Genomic DNA, 15353 nt, shown 5'->3' on the forward strand with positions numbered 1-15353 from the left:
CATTTCCAGAAATAAGGACCAAATGTCTTTTTCTCTTATGGTACCATAGTTGACTATAGCAACTATCCATAGTTTCTTTATAGGAAACTGGCAGTTTTGTTGTTGGAAATAAGTCTGAATTGAGAAAATACACTATAATTTGTTAATGGGTATACTTGATATAAAAATAATAGGATGGCTAGTAATATTAAGTGAAAAATTCAGGAAACGCAAATATCACATTTGAATTGAGAAATCATGTATAACACAAACCAACTTTATTGTTTGTATGTCTGAGAGCTCAGTATATAAATCATATAGCCACCTAATATTTCTGACATCAATATACTGTACACATGATCTTACTGGACATAGGAAGCTCAGAGGAAAAAAAATATTTTGGTTCACATTACTGCCATTGAAATAAAATTTAAAAGTTTTAAAATGTATATATTGTTTATAACTTCTGAGTGAATCCTTAAAAAATAGCATCCGTATCCTCCATTTATGTATGTATGTATGCATATATACGTGTGTGTGTGTGTGTGTGTGTATTTATTTAATTCTGTGATAAACTCATAAGGATACTGAGGTCACAGACTCTTATTCTGAGTTATGATTTATCTTCCCTCTGTAATTTTCCTCTTCTAGTTGGGAGATGAGGTGGAGCTCTTCCAACTTGTACAGGCCCTTTGTGTCTTGGATAGAAGGTGTGAGGGCCTCTTAACCAGTAACATTAGCTGTGTGGAACCAAGAAGTAAATATAAGACAGCCTGTGCAAGACTGAGGCTCAAAGTCAGAGATTTTGTTCGCAGAAACTATTAAATTTAAAGGGCCTTAGGTATGTATGAGGTGATCAAACATGGTGCCAAGTGGTTGGTGTTCCAAGGAAATGGAGAATAGGGAAAAATAGGTCAAAACAAATGTGAACAAAGACAGTAAGAGCAAACACTAGGCCCAGCATTTTTCATTTGAAGGGTGCTTTACACATTTTCCATAGAGCACTACATCAGGAAATATTCACGTGGCTAGAGCTTAATTTTCAACAATGGAAAATTATTAGAACATACAACAAAAACCCATTAAATAAAAGTAAGTTCCTTCCTCTTATGAATTGATATGTAATGTCATTTTTGTTAATTTCTAAATAGTTTGTAATTGTAGTTTTAATTCCTGCTTTGGCTTGATGTTTATTTGTTTATGAATTTATCTTCCTTATTAATTTCTAGTTATAGTACATGCAAATCATCCAACTAATGGTTGGACTTCTAATGTTTGGAATTTCTCAATTCTTTCTTTGAGACAAATACTATGATAAATTTTTCTAAATATTTCATAGATACTTTTGGGGGCAACTAAACTGATTACCTATTTATACCTATCTCTCTATAAATTTGGGGCATGTGGGTGGCTCAGTCGTTAAGTGTCTGCCTTCGGCTCAGGTCATGGTCCCAGGGTCCTGGGATCGAGCCCTGCATCGGGCTCCCTGCTCCGCGGGAAGCCTGCTTCTCCCTCTCCCACTCCCCCTGCTTGTGTTCCCTCTCTCGCTGTGTCTCTCTCTGTCAAATAAATGAGTAAAATCCTTATAAATTTATCTATGCACATATGTGTATATATAACACCTTATTATGTTATTATATATTTTTAAAGATATTATTCCAATCTATTTTTTCCTACTGGATTTCTCAAAGCCTGAGATGTATGTGATTTTCCACAGCACTTGTTTTGTTATTTTTCTTTATATCCCTGATAATTTTTACTTTATATAGTTTAGCCATTGTTTTATTTGAAAAGATTAATAATTACATCTTTACTGTAAATTTTATCAACATTAAATATTTACTTTCCTATTAATTCTATGATCTGCCTCACATCTGACTTTTCTTTCCAGTTTTATTGAGACAGAATTTATATACGGCACCATATAAGCTTAAGGTAGACAGCATTATTAATTGACATACGTATATTGTGAAATGATTACCACAATAAATTTAGCTAACATTTATCATCTCCTATAGAAACAAACAAAAAAAGTTTTTTCCTTGTGATGAAAATTTAGGATCCACTCTCTTAACAGCTTTCAAATATACCATATAGCCGTGTTAGCTACAGTCATCATGTTGTATAGGACATCATGTACATTACATAATTTATTACGTATTTTTTGTCTTAAATGGAAATTTGTACCTCTTGATTACCTTCTTTCGATTCACCCTCCTGCCACCTCCTGCCTCTGACTTAAAAAAAAATTAATATTAACATACCTGTTATATTTTTTTGCATGTTCTTGAAAAATCTTTTCTAGTTTTTTTATTATGTTTAACTCTTTTGAATCACTGTTAGGGATTAGGGGATAGCATACTGGATACCCCATAAAAAATCACTTAGTTGATAGAAGAATGTTTGTCCCCCACCATATTGTGTGTGTGTGTGCACGCATGCTTGTGTGTGTGTGTGGGGGGGTGTTGTTAGTAATTGACAGGGCTCCTGTGGTTTTTGAGTAGGAGGTAAACAGTTGAGGAGGCTGAAGAGCGGTTCTATTCTCAGAGCAAGAATTTTAATCTATTTTTAGTGGGAAAGCAGTTTTTACAAGTTTCTCAATCCAGTTCCTCTGGCCTTTAAATTGTCAGAAATTCCTTCCTAATTCTGATAATACATTGTTTCTTAGTTTTTCGTGTATTTGTGAGAGTGTGGCTTTTGCTGGCTTCATAGTTTTGTTTTTTTTTTTTTTTTTTTAGTAAGGAGTTGGGACAGGACATTTAAGGGATTGCTAATCAGATGCCATTTTAAACCATTTTCCATCTAATCAATCTTTGGCCCCCAAAGACTATAAAGCATCTGCAGTCTGTCTATTGAGTGACGCTCAGTGCTATGGTAGTTTAGTAGAAAGGGAGGTCTCTTCCATCCAGAGTGGTCAGAGATGTATGAGGAGGGAGCATTTGAGTTAAGCATTGGAGGTAAAAGTTCAATAGATAAATTTTCGGTAAAGGGTTATTTCAGGGAGAGAGGCCGACAGGAGAAAAAAAAATGTGGAAGCAGGAAATGATAAGGCATCTTTGAGAAATGGCATATAAGCAGTTTGAGCTAGAGTTCAGTTATATAAAAGTGCATTTTGGAATTGGGGGGTGGAGTTAGGTAGGAGAAATGAGAGAGAAGTAAGAGTCACAGACATAAGACTATGAAAAGCCTGCCCAGATCCAGAAAAGAGAATTTTGAATGTCAGCTTATAGAAACTTCTAATAGGGCTTTCCAGAGCATCCCCCGCCCAAACTTGGGGGATGAGAAGCCTCTGAGATTCCTCCTCTAATCGGTTCCATTTGAACGAGTGAGCAAAAATTCTGAAGATTCTGTGATACAGTGAGAGCCATGGAAGCATTTTCATGCAAACTGACTTCGCAAGGAAGAATGACTTTTGTCTGGCAAGGGAAGGAAGAAAGGAAGGTAATATTTATGAAACATCTATGATTTGCCAAGCACTGTTCTAAGCACTTTCACATATGCTATTCCCATCTCTATAACTGCTCTCTGAGGTTGTTACTTTCCCCCACTTTATGGGTGAAGAAATAACTCACTTAGGAACACGAATGGGGAAAAAAGATTCAATCCAAATTAGAGCATGAGACCCAAGCACTTTCTGATTTGCTACCCAAAAGCAAGGGTATGGTGGGCAGATTACGTTAGACTAGCCAGTGCCTTATGTGGAGGTGGGGGCCAGCTGTTAGCGGGGAGGTCAAGACAACTGAAGTCTAATGTAGGGACAGTGTACTACTCAGAGTGTGAATTCTAGCCTTACAGTCAGGTTTGTCTGGGCTCAAATCCTGCCTCTCCCACTTCCTTGTGGTGGACCTTTGGTCAGCCTACTTAGCCTTGCTGCAGCTCAATTTCTTCTTCTTTTGTGAAGTGAGTAATTAAGGATACCTACTTCAGAGGCTTATTCCAAGGATGAACCCGATAGTGTAAGTACACTGCTTCTAAGAAGTATTGTCTGACTTCTATTTTGGGTAACAATGGAATAAAGTCTGACATGACTCTCACCTTCTGCCTCTCTAAAGGGATCTATTTTAAGAGATCTTCGCAAAAACACAATAATTGTTTACATGGAGGTTAACTTGAACGTTTTGAAAGGAACGGACAGAATCTACATATTTGTCACTACAGAAAAATACATCCTTCTCTACATATTTGTCACTACAGAAAAATACATCCTTCTTGATAACCTATTTATCTTAAAATTTCCCTTTATATGGCAAATCCGTTTCCCCCAAAAGCTAAACAATTCCAGAACACTTCACCTCAACACCTCAGACAATGTCTCAAAGTTCAATTATGGAATTAATCAAGTATAAGCTGTTGACCTTGCAGAGAGCGTTCTTCCACAGAACAGCCCTTGTCAAGGTAGTGCTCTTCTACCCAGGCTGTGAAATATTACCATAGGATGTCATTAACTTGGAAAAATCTCTGCTTTTGTTAATTCTTATCTTCAAGGAACAAACAATATTTAAGTTAATTGAAATACAGTGGAATTAGAAAATCAGATCAGAATTAACTTTAAAAATCTATCCACTTCTTAGTCATGTCCTGTGCTTGTAGAAGACATTAAACATACATCTATATGTTTTAAAGGGCTACTTTTTTTCATTATAAAAGTAACACATGCTCATTGTAGAAGATTTTTGGAAGTTAGAAGTTTAAAAAGGAAATTAAAATCTCTCAGTCACATAAACTTCACTAGTTTTTAAATTGACTTTTAAACTTTGCTGTGTTAATGGCAATAATGGCAGTGACTTGTTTTAAATTTTATTTCTTTGGTTAGAGATGGGGATAAATACATTTTGACATGATTACTGTTCATTTATCAGTCCTTACATTTGAGAAGTGTCTGTTCATGCTCTTTCCTAATGTTTACATTGGAGCATTAATGTATTTATTGTTGATGACTATGATATATAAGAAATTATTTCTGAGATACATGTGTTGCATATATATGGTTTATTGTTGCCTTGAAACACCAAGGATTTTTTTAGTTATATTTACATTCAAACATATCAATCGTGTGTGTGTGTGTGTGTGTGTGTGTGTGTGGTTTCTTGCATTGCTTTAATACATATAAATTCTTCTGGAAGTTTAATTTTTACTAAAAGTTAATCTTTTAATCTATTTCTAATTTATTTTGGGGTATGGTAAAGGTGAGAATCTACTAGATTTCTTTCTCCCAAGTAGGTTATCAAGGTGTCTAACACAATTTACTGAACAATTTGGAGAAAAGAGGTGTTTTATCATTATAGAATATTAGGTTTTTAACCAGCTATTACTGACTAATGATCTGGAGGAGAAAATACCACTTTACTGAACTAAGAGATAGGAATTTGTTTCCCAGTATCCATAAACTAAAGTGGTAAGAAGTAAGGATAGAATCAGAAAGACATTTAAAAAACAAAATAAACAGCAGAAGTTAAGAGAAAATACAAATTAAGAGATGGGGGTAAATCTAAAGGATTTAGAGGGGAAAAAATCAACAGAAATAATAGGAGACCTGGACCTTTAATAAAAAACAGAATGTGGAAAAAACTAAGAACACAAACTCTTATTGAGACTTTGCTTCTCCTTTGTTATGTAACTCTGGACAAACTGTTTAGACTTTTGTATGCCTCATGATTGCTGTTGGACAAAAGGGAACATAATAAAAAGCTTTATCGAGCTCCTGCGGTAGCACCAATTATTATTTATGCCAAAAAAATAAATAAGCGGGAGGAAATTCAAAAGATACCAATGCAAACAATTGAAGGAAAAAGCAAATTCTTAAGGAAAGGTAAAAGGAATGCAATAAACAGCATGCTAATTACAATTAAGTAAAAAGGAAAACATGTATAAATATCATGGCCCAGGGCCACACATCCATTTCAACAAGAGCTTAATAAACAGTGCTCTGCTGAAATTGTTCCATTCTGCACCACTGCTCTTAATGACCAAGAAGTGGGAAGAAAATACAGCTACAAATATAAGAACACTACAATTGACTGTTAGAATAACTCAAAATTAAGCATTTATTTTCCCGGTAGTTGGGGCTGTATGCTGAGTTTTAGAAGCTGGGTTTAGGCAGAAGGGTTATAGTCTCCAGCCCTGGGGCCATGAGGCCATGTCTAATTCTCAGATACACTGTTCCCTTTGCAGTGCCTCACCCACGGGGAACGGTGAGACTTCAAGCCTGGCACCTCACTTAGTACCAGATAAGGAGTGGAAATGGGAGTCAGAGAATAAAAGGAAACAAATGATCATTTTCCCCGTAGTCCAGGAAGATGTACTTCTGAAATTACGGGATTAAGAAATTAAGTTTCAATGGGGAGTGGTGGTAGCTGCTTATCTTGAAGTATTTGAAATGAGAACGGAAAAATATGCCCCAAAAGATTGTTAAGAAGAATTTAGTCCAGAATGAAAGCAAACAGATTTGATATTTGAGAGCTTTCCCAACTTTAAGTCTCTTGTGGTCGTTGTTCTGTAAAAAATATAGGTGATTCATTCAGAGCTGTCTTTATAGCCATAAAGACATCTACACATCTAAACCCTACATGTGAGAAGTGAGACAATTAATATTGAAGTCCTTTCTGGATCTGAACTGTTGTGAGTCTAAGACATTCAGTCCTGCCTTTCCTCCCTCCTGGCGTGTTCCCTTTATAATGGTCACAAATCTGACAGTCTTGGCTTGATCCCAAAGGTGAGCTTAAGCCCCTAGATCTCCAACTTGATTTTTCTTATTTAATTTTGCTCCATTTGTCTGCATTTTCAGTTTTCTAGGGTACTTTTAAATAAAAAGAGAGAAAAAAAAGAAGTTTGTACTCATTTGAAATAACAAAGGAGGAAACAGTAGTGAGATAAAGAGTTGAAGTCCCTTTACTATGTGTGGATTGACTGGCCCCCACAGTTCTTTGAAACTCCGGATTCTACCACTTTTAAGTTCCAGAGGTAATGGTATTTAATGAACGGTTTGCTGTTTCTCTCCACCTCTTTACCTTCAAATAAACTATATATAGTACAAACTCCCTTCCTGGATCACTTGACAGATGAAAGGGTAAAAAAAAAAAAAAAAGGTTAGGGAGTGCTAGGAGTTTTAAATTGTGGCTTAAATTCAAAGCTCCTGGAAAGTTAAATGTGACATAAATGCAGTGTTACTAATTTCCAAAAGCTGAAATAAATGAATAGATATTGTGACCATCCGTCGTAAAATTTCCCAAAGGAAATCCTGTAGGGGAGAAATGTACCAAGGATAAAAGAGACCAAGCACAGGCCCAGGAAGATGACAAATGAATTTCAGTCTGAAGCAAAAAGAAAATCTCACAACGTAGAGAACATTTTTTTGGTGTGGGAATGATTGATTTCCCTACTTGAAAGCATCTATCTACTTCACTAGGTAGATGCTGTTCTCCCTTTTGAGTGATTAGATAAAAAATTTTTGAATTCATACAATGATATCTGATCTTTTATGCATGTCTAGGACAAGGCAAAATTTACAACATCCTTCTTTTATTGTTTAAAAAAATAAAAGTCAATGGGGCGCCTGGATGGCACAGTTGGTTAAGCGACCGACTCTGGGTTTCAGTTCAGATTGTGATCTCAGGGATGTGAGATCAAGCCCCGGGTTGGGCTCCACACTCAGCACGGAGTCTGCTTAAGACTCTCTCGCCCTGCCCTTCCTCCCCTCTAAAATAAATACATAAATCTTAAAAAAAAAAGTCAAAACAATCATTAAAAAAATAAACATAAATTGAACTTGTTATATCTTTCTTGGAGCACTGACCTTGGAATGTGAGTTTAAACCAGTGCTCTGTGCTTTACTTAAGCTCAGGGCCTCAGACAACTTAATCTGTAAATGCAGATGAAATAAAACTCACAGGGTTGATTCACCTTATAAAAGTTAAAGAAGCAAAGATATGTGAACATTTCCAGCCAGCATCTGGCATATAATATACATATGTGAATGATTATAGTAGTTAATAACGATCACATGGTAATTCTTACCTCACTCTATGCATAAATAGCTGTGTGGGAGCTATGTGGCATAAACACTGCTAAATATTTGAAGAAGGCTATGTTGGAAAAGTTGGTTAGTGATGAAAAGTCAGTGACAATGTTACATACACAAAATCAGTGGTCCTCTTAAGTTGAGACCATTTTTCATGCCTCGAGCCCTTAAAATTCTTACCTCATGTCCTTAAAGTTAATAACTTCTTTTAGATTCAAAAATAATGCATATTCACTGTAGAAAACCTAAAACTATAGATAACAAAAACAAAGAAAAATATCCCATAATACCAACACTTAGAATGACCGCTAATAACATTTTATGGGTATGTTCTTCAACTCCTTATATGTATGTATGACAACATCTAGATTTTTACTCTACATATTCCTTTATGACCTGCTTTTAAACTAAATATATCGTGAATATCTTTTCATGTCTTCAAATTTATTTAAAAACTATTTTTAAACACTGTATAGTATTCCATTTTATGGATGTACTGTAGTTTGTTTATCCAATACCTTATTTTTGGACATCAACTTGTTTTCAACTTTTCACAATTATAGACAAGACTGCAAATAAATAGCCTTGTATCTAAACGCTTGTGCATTTCCACGATCATTTTTAGACTGAGGAGTTCCAAACACTAACTCAAAATCTCTGAGTTTGGAGAAGTCACTAAACACATGGAACGTGGAAGAGGCAGGAAGGCTGACTCTTGGGGCTCACTGACATGGAATTAGCTCAGACCCTCTTCATCTATAGTCAGACCTTTGCAGTAGCTCCCTAGCAAGCTTTCATAACTCCAAAGTCTCTTAGTCCGGTATGTTTTCTTCCAGATTTCACCCAAATGATGTCTGAGCATTTAAAATATGATAATCAAACTCTAGGGATTTTTCTCCTCTGAAACCTCTTAGCAATTTTTCCAGTATGTTTCCAATATATTCACTAGAAATGACTTACCCTAAAGTGTGAACTCCTTGAGGGCAAAGACTGTGATCCTCCCTCTGGATCCAGTCCTGAACACATGGAGAGTAACACTTTTGTTGTCTGTGTGTATGAGTGATTTTGAGTAATTAGATAAGGTAATACTATGTGTAATTACTGTGCTGTGATGGCTTTTCCAATCCTTCTGAAGATAGGAAAAGTGGGGGATCACGTTAGATAGAAGTTGGAAATGTAGAATGGAGATGCCATGCTTATCCAGGTACAGTAAATACTACAGTTGATACTTAGTTTGAGTCTTATTTAAGTATCAATGAAATCTAGCATTAACATCCTAAAGAGCTATGATGCTTTTGTTAGTAAAAAAAGGAAAAAAAGAAAGCAGTGCTTTGCTTTGTAACCAAGTATGATTAATTTTTACTTCTTTTTGGCATTTAGTATTGTTTTGACTGTCACTCATGGTGAGGAGGCTGTTTCCTTTTTAACAAAAAAACAAAATGATGGTAGCTCTAATTTTAGTTCCTAAGTTTAGTTTTCCAAGTTTATATAATTACTTAAGAAAAAGATGATGCTGAATGAACATTAATAAGTCTCAATGAAAAAAACCATTCTTTCTGAAATGAGAAATCTTTCTTTGACTTCTAGCTGATGTATACATACACACACACACACAATTTCCTAAGTAACACAATGCAATGAATAGCTCTCTTTTTAAGCAATTACCAAAGAACTCTTTTAGTACTGAACGAAATAAATTAAGTATATTCATGTACTTTCAGGACCAGAAATGACACTCATGATTATAATGATCCATCAAGTTCACCTAAACTGTAAAATCATCAAAAAATATACAATTCAACATAATAAAAATAAATTTATAAAAATAATAAAAATAAATTAAAAGAAAGAAAAAATACAACTCAGCTTCTTCAGTTTTTTGTTTGTTTTTCATCTGGTTGCAGTCCCATTTTCAAAAACTGAATTCTGAAATTCTTAGGGAAATCTACTCTTTTTAAGTTGACTTCTTTTTCAGTTAAAAACTTTATTTTTACAATACATATGCAATTGACTTGGCATTAATTTTTCTTTTTTTAGCATTAAATGTATTTAATACATATGTAATAAATTTTATGTTATAATTTTTATATAATATATATTATATATAATGTCATTAAATATAATATATTATATACCATTGAAGTATAGTTGACACACAATGTTACATTAGTTTCAGGTATACCAGATAGTGATTTGGCAACTCTACACATTATGTTAGGCTCACAAGTGTAGCTGCAAGCACTGAAGGGGCAATTTTATACCTCAATAGCACAATACAACATATAGCTCTAAAGCAACATAACTGACACTGATAATTCTGATAATTTGCAGTTAAACTGTAGCAAGGCAGTAATTTCACCCCTGGTTGCAGTTAGAGTGCATGTTGATAATACATCTCAGGAATTAATCGTTGAAAAGAGAAAACTTGACTACTTGGAGGACTCCAGGTAGTATAAGCAGCTGGCACCTATACAATTTTTCCCTTTAAAAAATCAGATAGGTTGATAAACTTCTTCTTCTTGCCCCTGCACAGATTATCAGGCATTGTCTGCATATTTATATTAGAGTAAATGCCCACTTTGGGAGTCCTTGCATGCATGGAACTGTGTCGTCATGATGGGAATAGAATAAGAGCTTTAGAAATATGTTGATCAAGCATTTTTTCTTTAAATTTGCAATATTATGCAGCTGTACACATTACTGAAGGTATTCTGTGATTAGAATCTCAACCATGCTACAAAAGGTAGCCAGCATGATTTGGATCTTTGTGGAGCCAGTTGAAAGCTAAACTTTTGACAAGGATAAACACTGCTTTCACTGCATCCAGATAATTTGGAATGTTGTATTTTCATTTTCACTCATCTCAAAATATATTCTAATATCCTTTGGTGTTACCTTCTTTGACACATTGGTTATTTAACACTATGCAGTTAATTTCCACTTATTTGTGGATTTCCCAAATTTCCTTCTATATTAATATTTAATTTCATTCCATTTGATCAGAGAATATACTTTGTATGATTTTGATCTTTTAAGATTTATTTACATTTATGGCATATTCTGGAGAATATTCCATGTACATTTGAGAAGGATTTGTATTCTGCTGTTACTGGGTACAGAGTTCTATAGATATCTGTTAGGTCTATGTTTTATAGTTTTGTTCAAGTCTTTTATTTGCTTGTTAACCTTCTGTCTGGTTTTCTGTTCATTATTAAAAATGGGTTATTGTACTCTCTTAATATTATTGTTGAATTACCTGTTTCTGCCTTCAATTCTGTCCATCTTTATGCTCTGTTGTTAGGTGTATATATGATAACAAGTCTTATGTCTTCTTGATGGATTGACTTTTTTATCATTATAAAATGTCTGGCTGTAGTAACATTTTGGGGAGGGGATATTGTAAAAATACCACAAAGTTCACCATTCTTACTAAGATTCAGCTGTTTTTCTTGAATAAATTCTCAAATTGTTGCAAGCCTCTGGTTAATTTCCAGAGTTCTTTTTTTTAATTTATTTTTTTATTTTTTTAAAGACTTTATTTATTTATTTGACACAGAGAGAGACAGTGAGAGAGGGAACACAAGCAGGGGGAGTGGGAGAGGGAGAAGCAGGCTTCCCGCTGAGCAGGGAGCCTGATGCAGGGCTCGATCCCAGAACCCTGAGATCATGACCTGAGTCAAAGGCAGACACTTAACGACTGAGCCACCCAGGCACCCCTAATTTCCAGAGTTCTAAAAAGTCGATTTTGAGCATTTTTGCTAGTATTCTCATTGTTTTTATGGAGGATTGGATTTTGCTTATTTGCCATTCTAGAAGTCCTCTCCTGCCCATTCTTTTAAAATATCTCTGGTGGTGAAAAATATTTGCCTTTTAGGGTGGATTTGTATTTTGGAAATAGTCAAAAGTTGTTTGGAGTGATATATGGTGAATAGCTGATCAATCTGAATAGAACCAAACCTTAGGAAATGGAAAAAGAAGAGCAAACTAAACCCAAAACAAGCAGAAGGAAAGAAACAGTAAAGATTAGAGCAGAAATAAATGAAATAGAGACTAGAAAATCAATAGAGAAAGTCAATGAAACCAAAAGTCGGTTCTTTGAGAAGATCGACAAAATTGACAAATCTTTAGCTAGGCTGAGCAAGAAAAAAATAAAAGACAAGACTCAACTGAAATCTCAAATAAAAGAAGGGACATCACTACCCACTTTACAAAAATAAAAAGATTATAAGGGAATACTATGAACAGCTGGATACCAACAAATTAGATAACCCAGACTGACAAACTCCTAAAAAGACATAAGCTACTGAAACTGATTGAATATGAGATAGATAATTTGTAGACTCATCTAAATAGAATCAAAATAAATAAAGAGACTGAATTAATAATTTTAAAAACTTCCTATAAAGAAAAGCCTAGGACCAAAATGACTTTAGTGGATTCTACCAAATGTTTAAGGAAGTATTAACATCAATCATTCAAAAACATTTTCAAAAAACAGGAGAGGAGGAAACAATTCATAGCTCACTATATGAAGCCAGCATCAGCCTCAAACCAAAGCCAAAGAATATTAAAAAAATTACAGCTCAGTATTAATAGGCATCAATATCAATATGAATCTAGATGCAAAAATTCTCAGCACAGTATTAACAAGCCAAATTCAGCAACATATAAAAAAGATTACATAGCATGACCAAATAAGGTTTATCCCAGGAATGCAAGGTTAGTTTGATAAGGGAAAAATCAAACAATGTAATAATGCCTTATCAAAAGGATAAAAGACAAAACCACATATTATCTCAATAGACTCAGAAAAAGGCATTTGACAAAATCCAACATTCTTTTATGATAGAAGCTCTGAAGAAACTGGGAGTAGAAGACAGCTTCTTCAACCTGATGAAGGGCATGTTTATAAAACACCACAGCTAACATCATCCTTAACAGTGAAATATTCAGTTTTCCATCTAAGATCAGGCACACTTTCTTGTGCAAGTAAGGCACAAATACTCTTCTACTTCTATTCAACATTGTACCAGAGATTCTTAGCCAGGGCAATTAGACGAGATAATGAAACAAACAAACAAAACTCTAGATTGGGAAGGAAGAAATAAAGCTATTTTTGTTTGCAGATAACATGATCTCATATATAGAAAACTCAAAGGAATCCACAAAAAAATGCTAAAAGTAATGCTCCAGTTCCACAAGGTTTCGTGATATAAAATCAATAGAAGAAATCAATTGTATTTCTCCATATTAGCAACAAATACCAAAAATGAAATTAAGAAAACAATTCCATTTACAATATCATCAAAAAGAATTAAATATTTAGGAATAAATTTTGCAAAAGGGTGGTACACTAAAAACTACAAAACTACAAAACATTACTGAAAGAAATTAAAGAAGACCCAAATAAATAGAAGGACATCCCATATTTATGTATTAGGAGACTTAATATTAAGATGGCCATACTTCTGAAATTGATCTACAATGTCAACACAGTCTTTGCCAAATCCCAGCTGGCTTTTTTGCAGAAATTGACAAGCCGATCTTAAAATTCATATTCAAATGCAAGGAACCCAAATAGCCAAAATAATATTGAGAAGAACAAAGTTGGAAGACCCATGGTTCCTGATTTCAAAACTTACTACAAAGCTACACTAACCAAAACAGTGTGGCATTGGCATAAGAATAGATATATAGATCAATGGGATAGACTTGAGAATCCAGAATAAATAAGAAAAGATGTTCAACATCATTAGGCATTACAAAACCAAAACCACAAGGAGATACTACTTCTCTCTTGCTAGGATGACTAATAAGAAAGATGGACAACGACAAGTGTTGGTGAGGATATGGAGAAATTGGAACCCTCATACATTGCTGGTGGCAATATAAAATGGTATCGTTGCTTTGGAAAAACAGTTTGGAGGTTACTCAAAAAGTTAGACCTATAGTTACCATATGACCAAGTAATTCCAGTCCTAGGTGTATACCCAAGAGAAATGAAAACATATGTCCACACAAAAACTTGTACATTAATGTTTACAGCACCATTATTCATAATAGTTAAAAGTGGAAACAATCCAAAAGTTCATCAACTGGTGAATGAATATACAAAATGTGGTAAAGTCATATAACATAATATTATTCAGTCACAAAACGGAATAAAGTACTGATACATGCAACCACATGAATGAACCTTAAAAAGATTAAGTAAAAGAAATCAGACACAAAAGGTCACATATTTCATCATTCCATCTGTATGAAATGTCCAGACTAGGCAAATCCTTAGAGATAGAAAGTAGATTGGTAGTTGCCAGAGATTGAAGAGTAGGGTACTGGGGAGTGAATTCTAATGGGTAAGCGGTGGTGAAAAAGTTCTGGAATTAGAGAGTGGTAAAAAAATTGTCAAGACCTTATAATCAATCTTTTATAATTTTGTCATAACATCATTTTAGTAATAAAAATGCCTCTTTATTAAAAGTTTAATAAAAGTTTTATTGATTGTTAGAGGGAAGGAAAGAAGGAGGGAAGGAAGGAGTAGGAAAGAAGGATGGAGAAAAGAATGGGCCAGAAGTACTGAAAACATTTCCCAGAAAGACTGTTTTTAAATGATAGGAGCTATAAAGCATCACAGGAATATATGCATAGACCCCGGGACAGTGGCAGCTCTGAATATTTGTGGGACATCAATGGAAAAGTTTTTGGCCAACATGTGTATGTGTTTGCATAATACAGTAGAAATTTTAGAGAATAAAATCTTATAAAATAAAAATAATACATGTCAGCAACAGTAAATTCCCACCATGGGCTTCATGAGTGAAAATATAGGGCCATTTTATCACACAGCTCAAGATTCCATATATCTGTATCACTCTGCCTGCTTAGCAATAGGCAGCAAATTTCTTAGTAAAGGTAACCATGGAGACAAATTTTCTTCATACATCTCTGAGTTGCTGTGATGACCTGCATTGCTTTTACTTCAGTGTATGTTTCCCAGTCTCTTTCCGATTAGATATTAAATTTAATTAAAATCCTTCTCACACCACACACACACACACACACACACACACACACACACACACACACACACACACACCAGAAATTTATAAGGGTACCCTCTCTTCTCTCAGAGCTCATTTGGAACCTCTGCTTGTTATATGTTTGTGTTCAGAGTGCAAATTTCCTCATTTCTGTCCCCTCTGGGTAGATGGTGGAAGAGGTTGCAGGAAAAGAGAAGGGAGAAAAGAGAAAGCACTGATTTTTACTGACTGTATCTTTCCCCTCACTAGAGTCAGGCAGAAGTGCTAACTTAGTTTCTGCATTCAAGTCCTGGAGCAATAACCAGCTGGGCCTGGGT

At 34.7% G+C, this 15353-nt stretch overlaps 1 protein-coding gene across 1 annotated transcript in view; it reads right to left on the reverse strand.

Annotated features, from left to right (window-relative positions):
- Positions 1-15353, reverse strand: part of PTPRR (protein tyrosine phosphatase receptor type R) — a 240372-nt gene that overhangs the window by 45312 nt on the left and 179707 nt on the right. The window lies entirely within an intron of this gene.

Source organism: Eumetopias jubatus, unplaced genomic scaffold (assembly GCF_037043125.1).
Source record: "Eumetopias jubatus isolate StellerSeaLion01/CBP00866 unplaced genomic scaffold, mEumJub1_p1.0 scaffold_8, whole genome shotgun sequence".
In the NCBI taxonomy this organism is placed as follows: domain Eukaryota; kingdom Metazoa; phylum Chordata; class Mammalia; order Carnivora; family Otariidae; genus Eumetopias; species Eumetopias jubatus.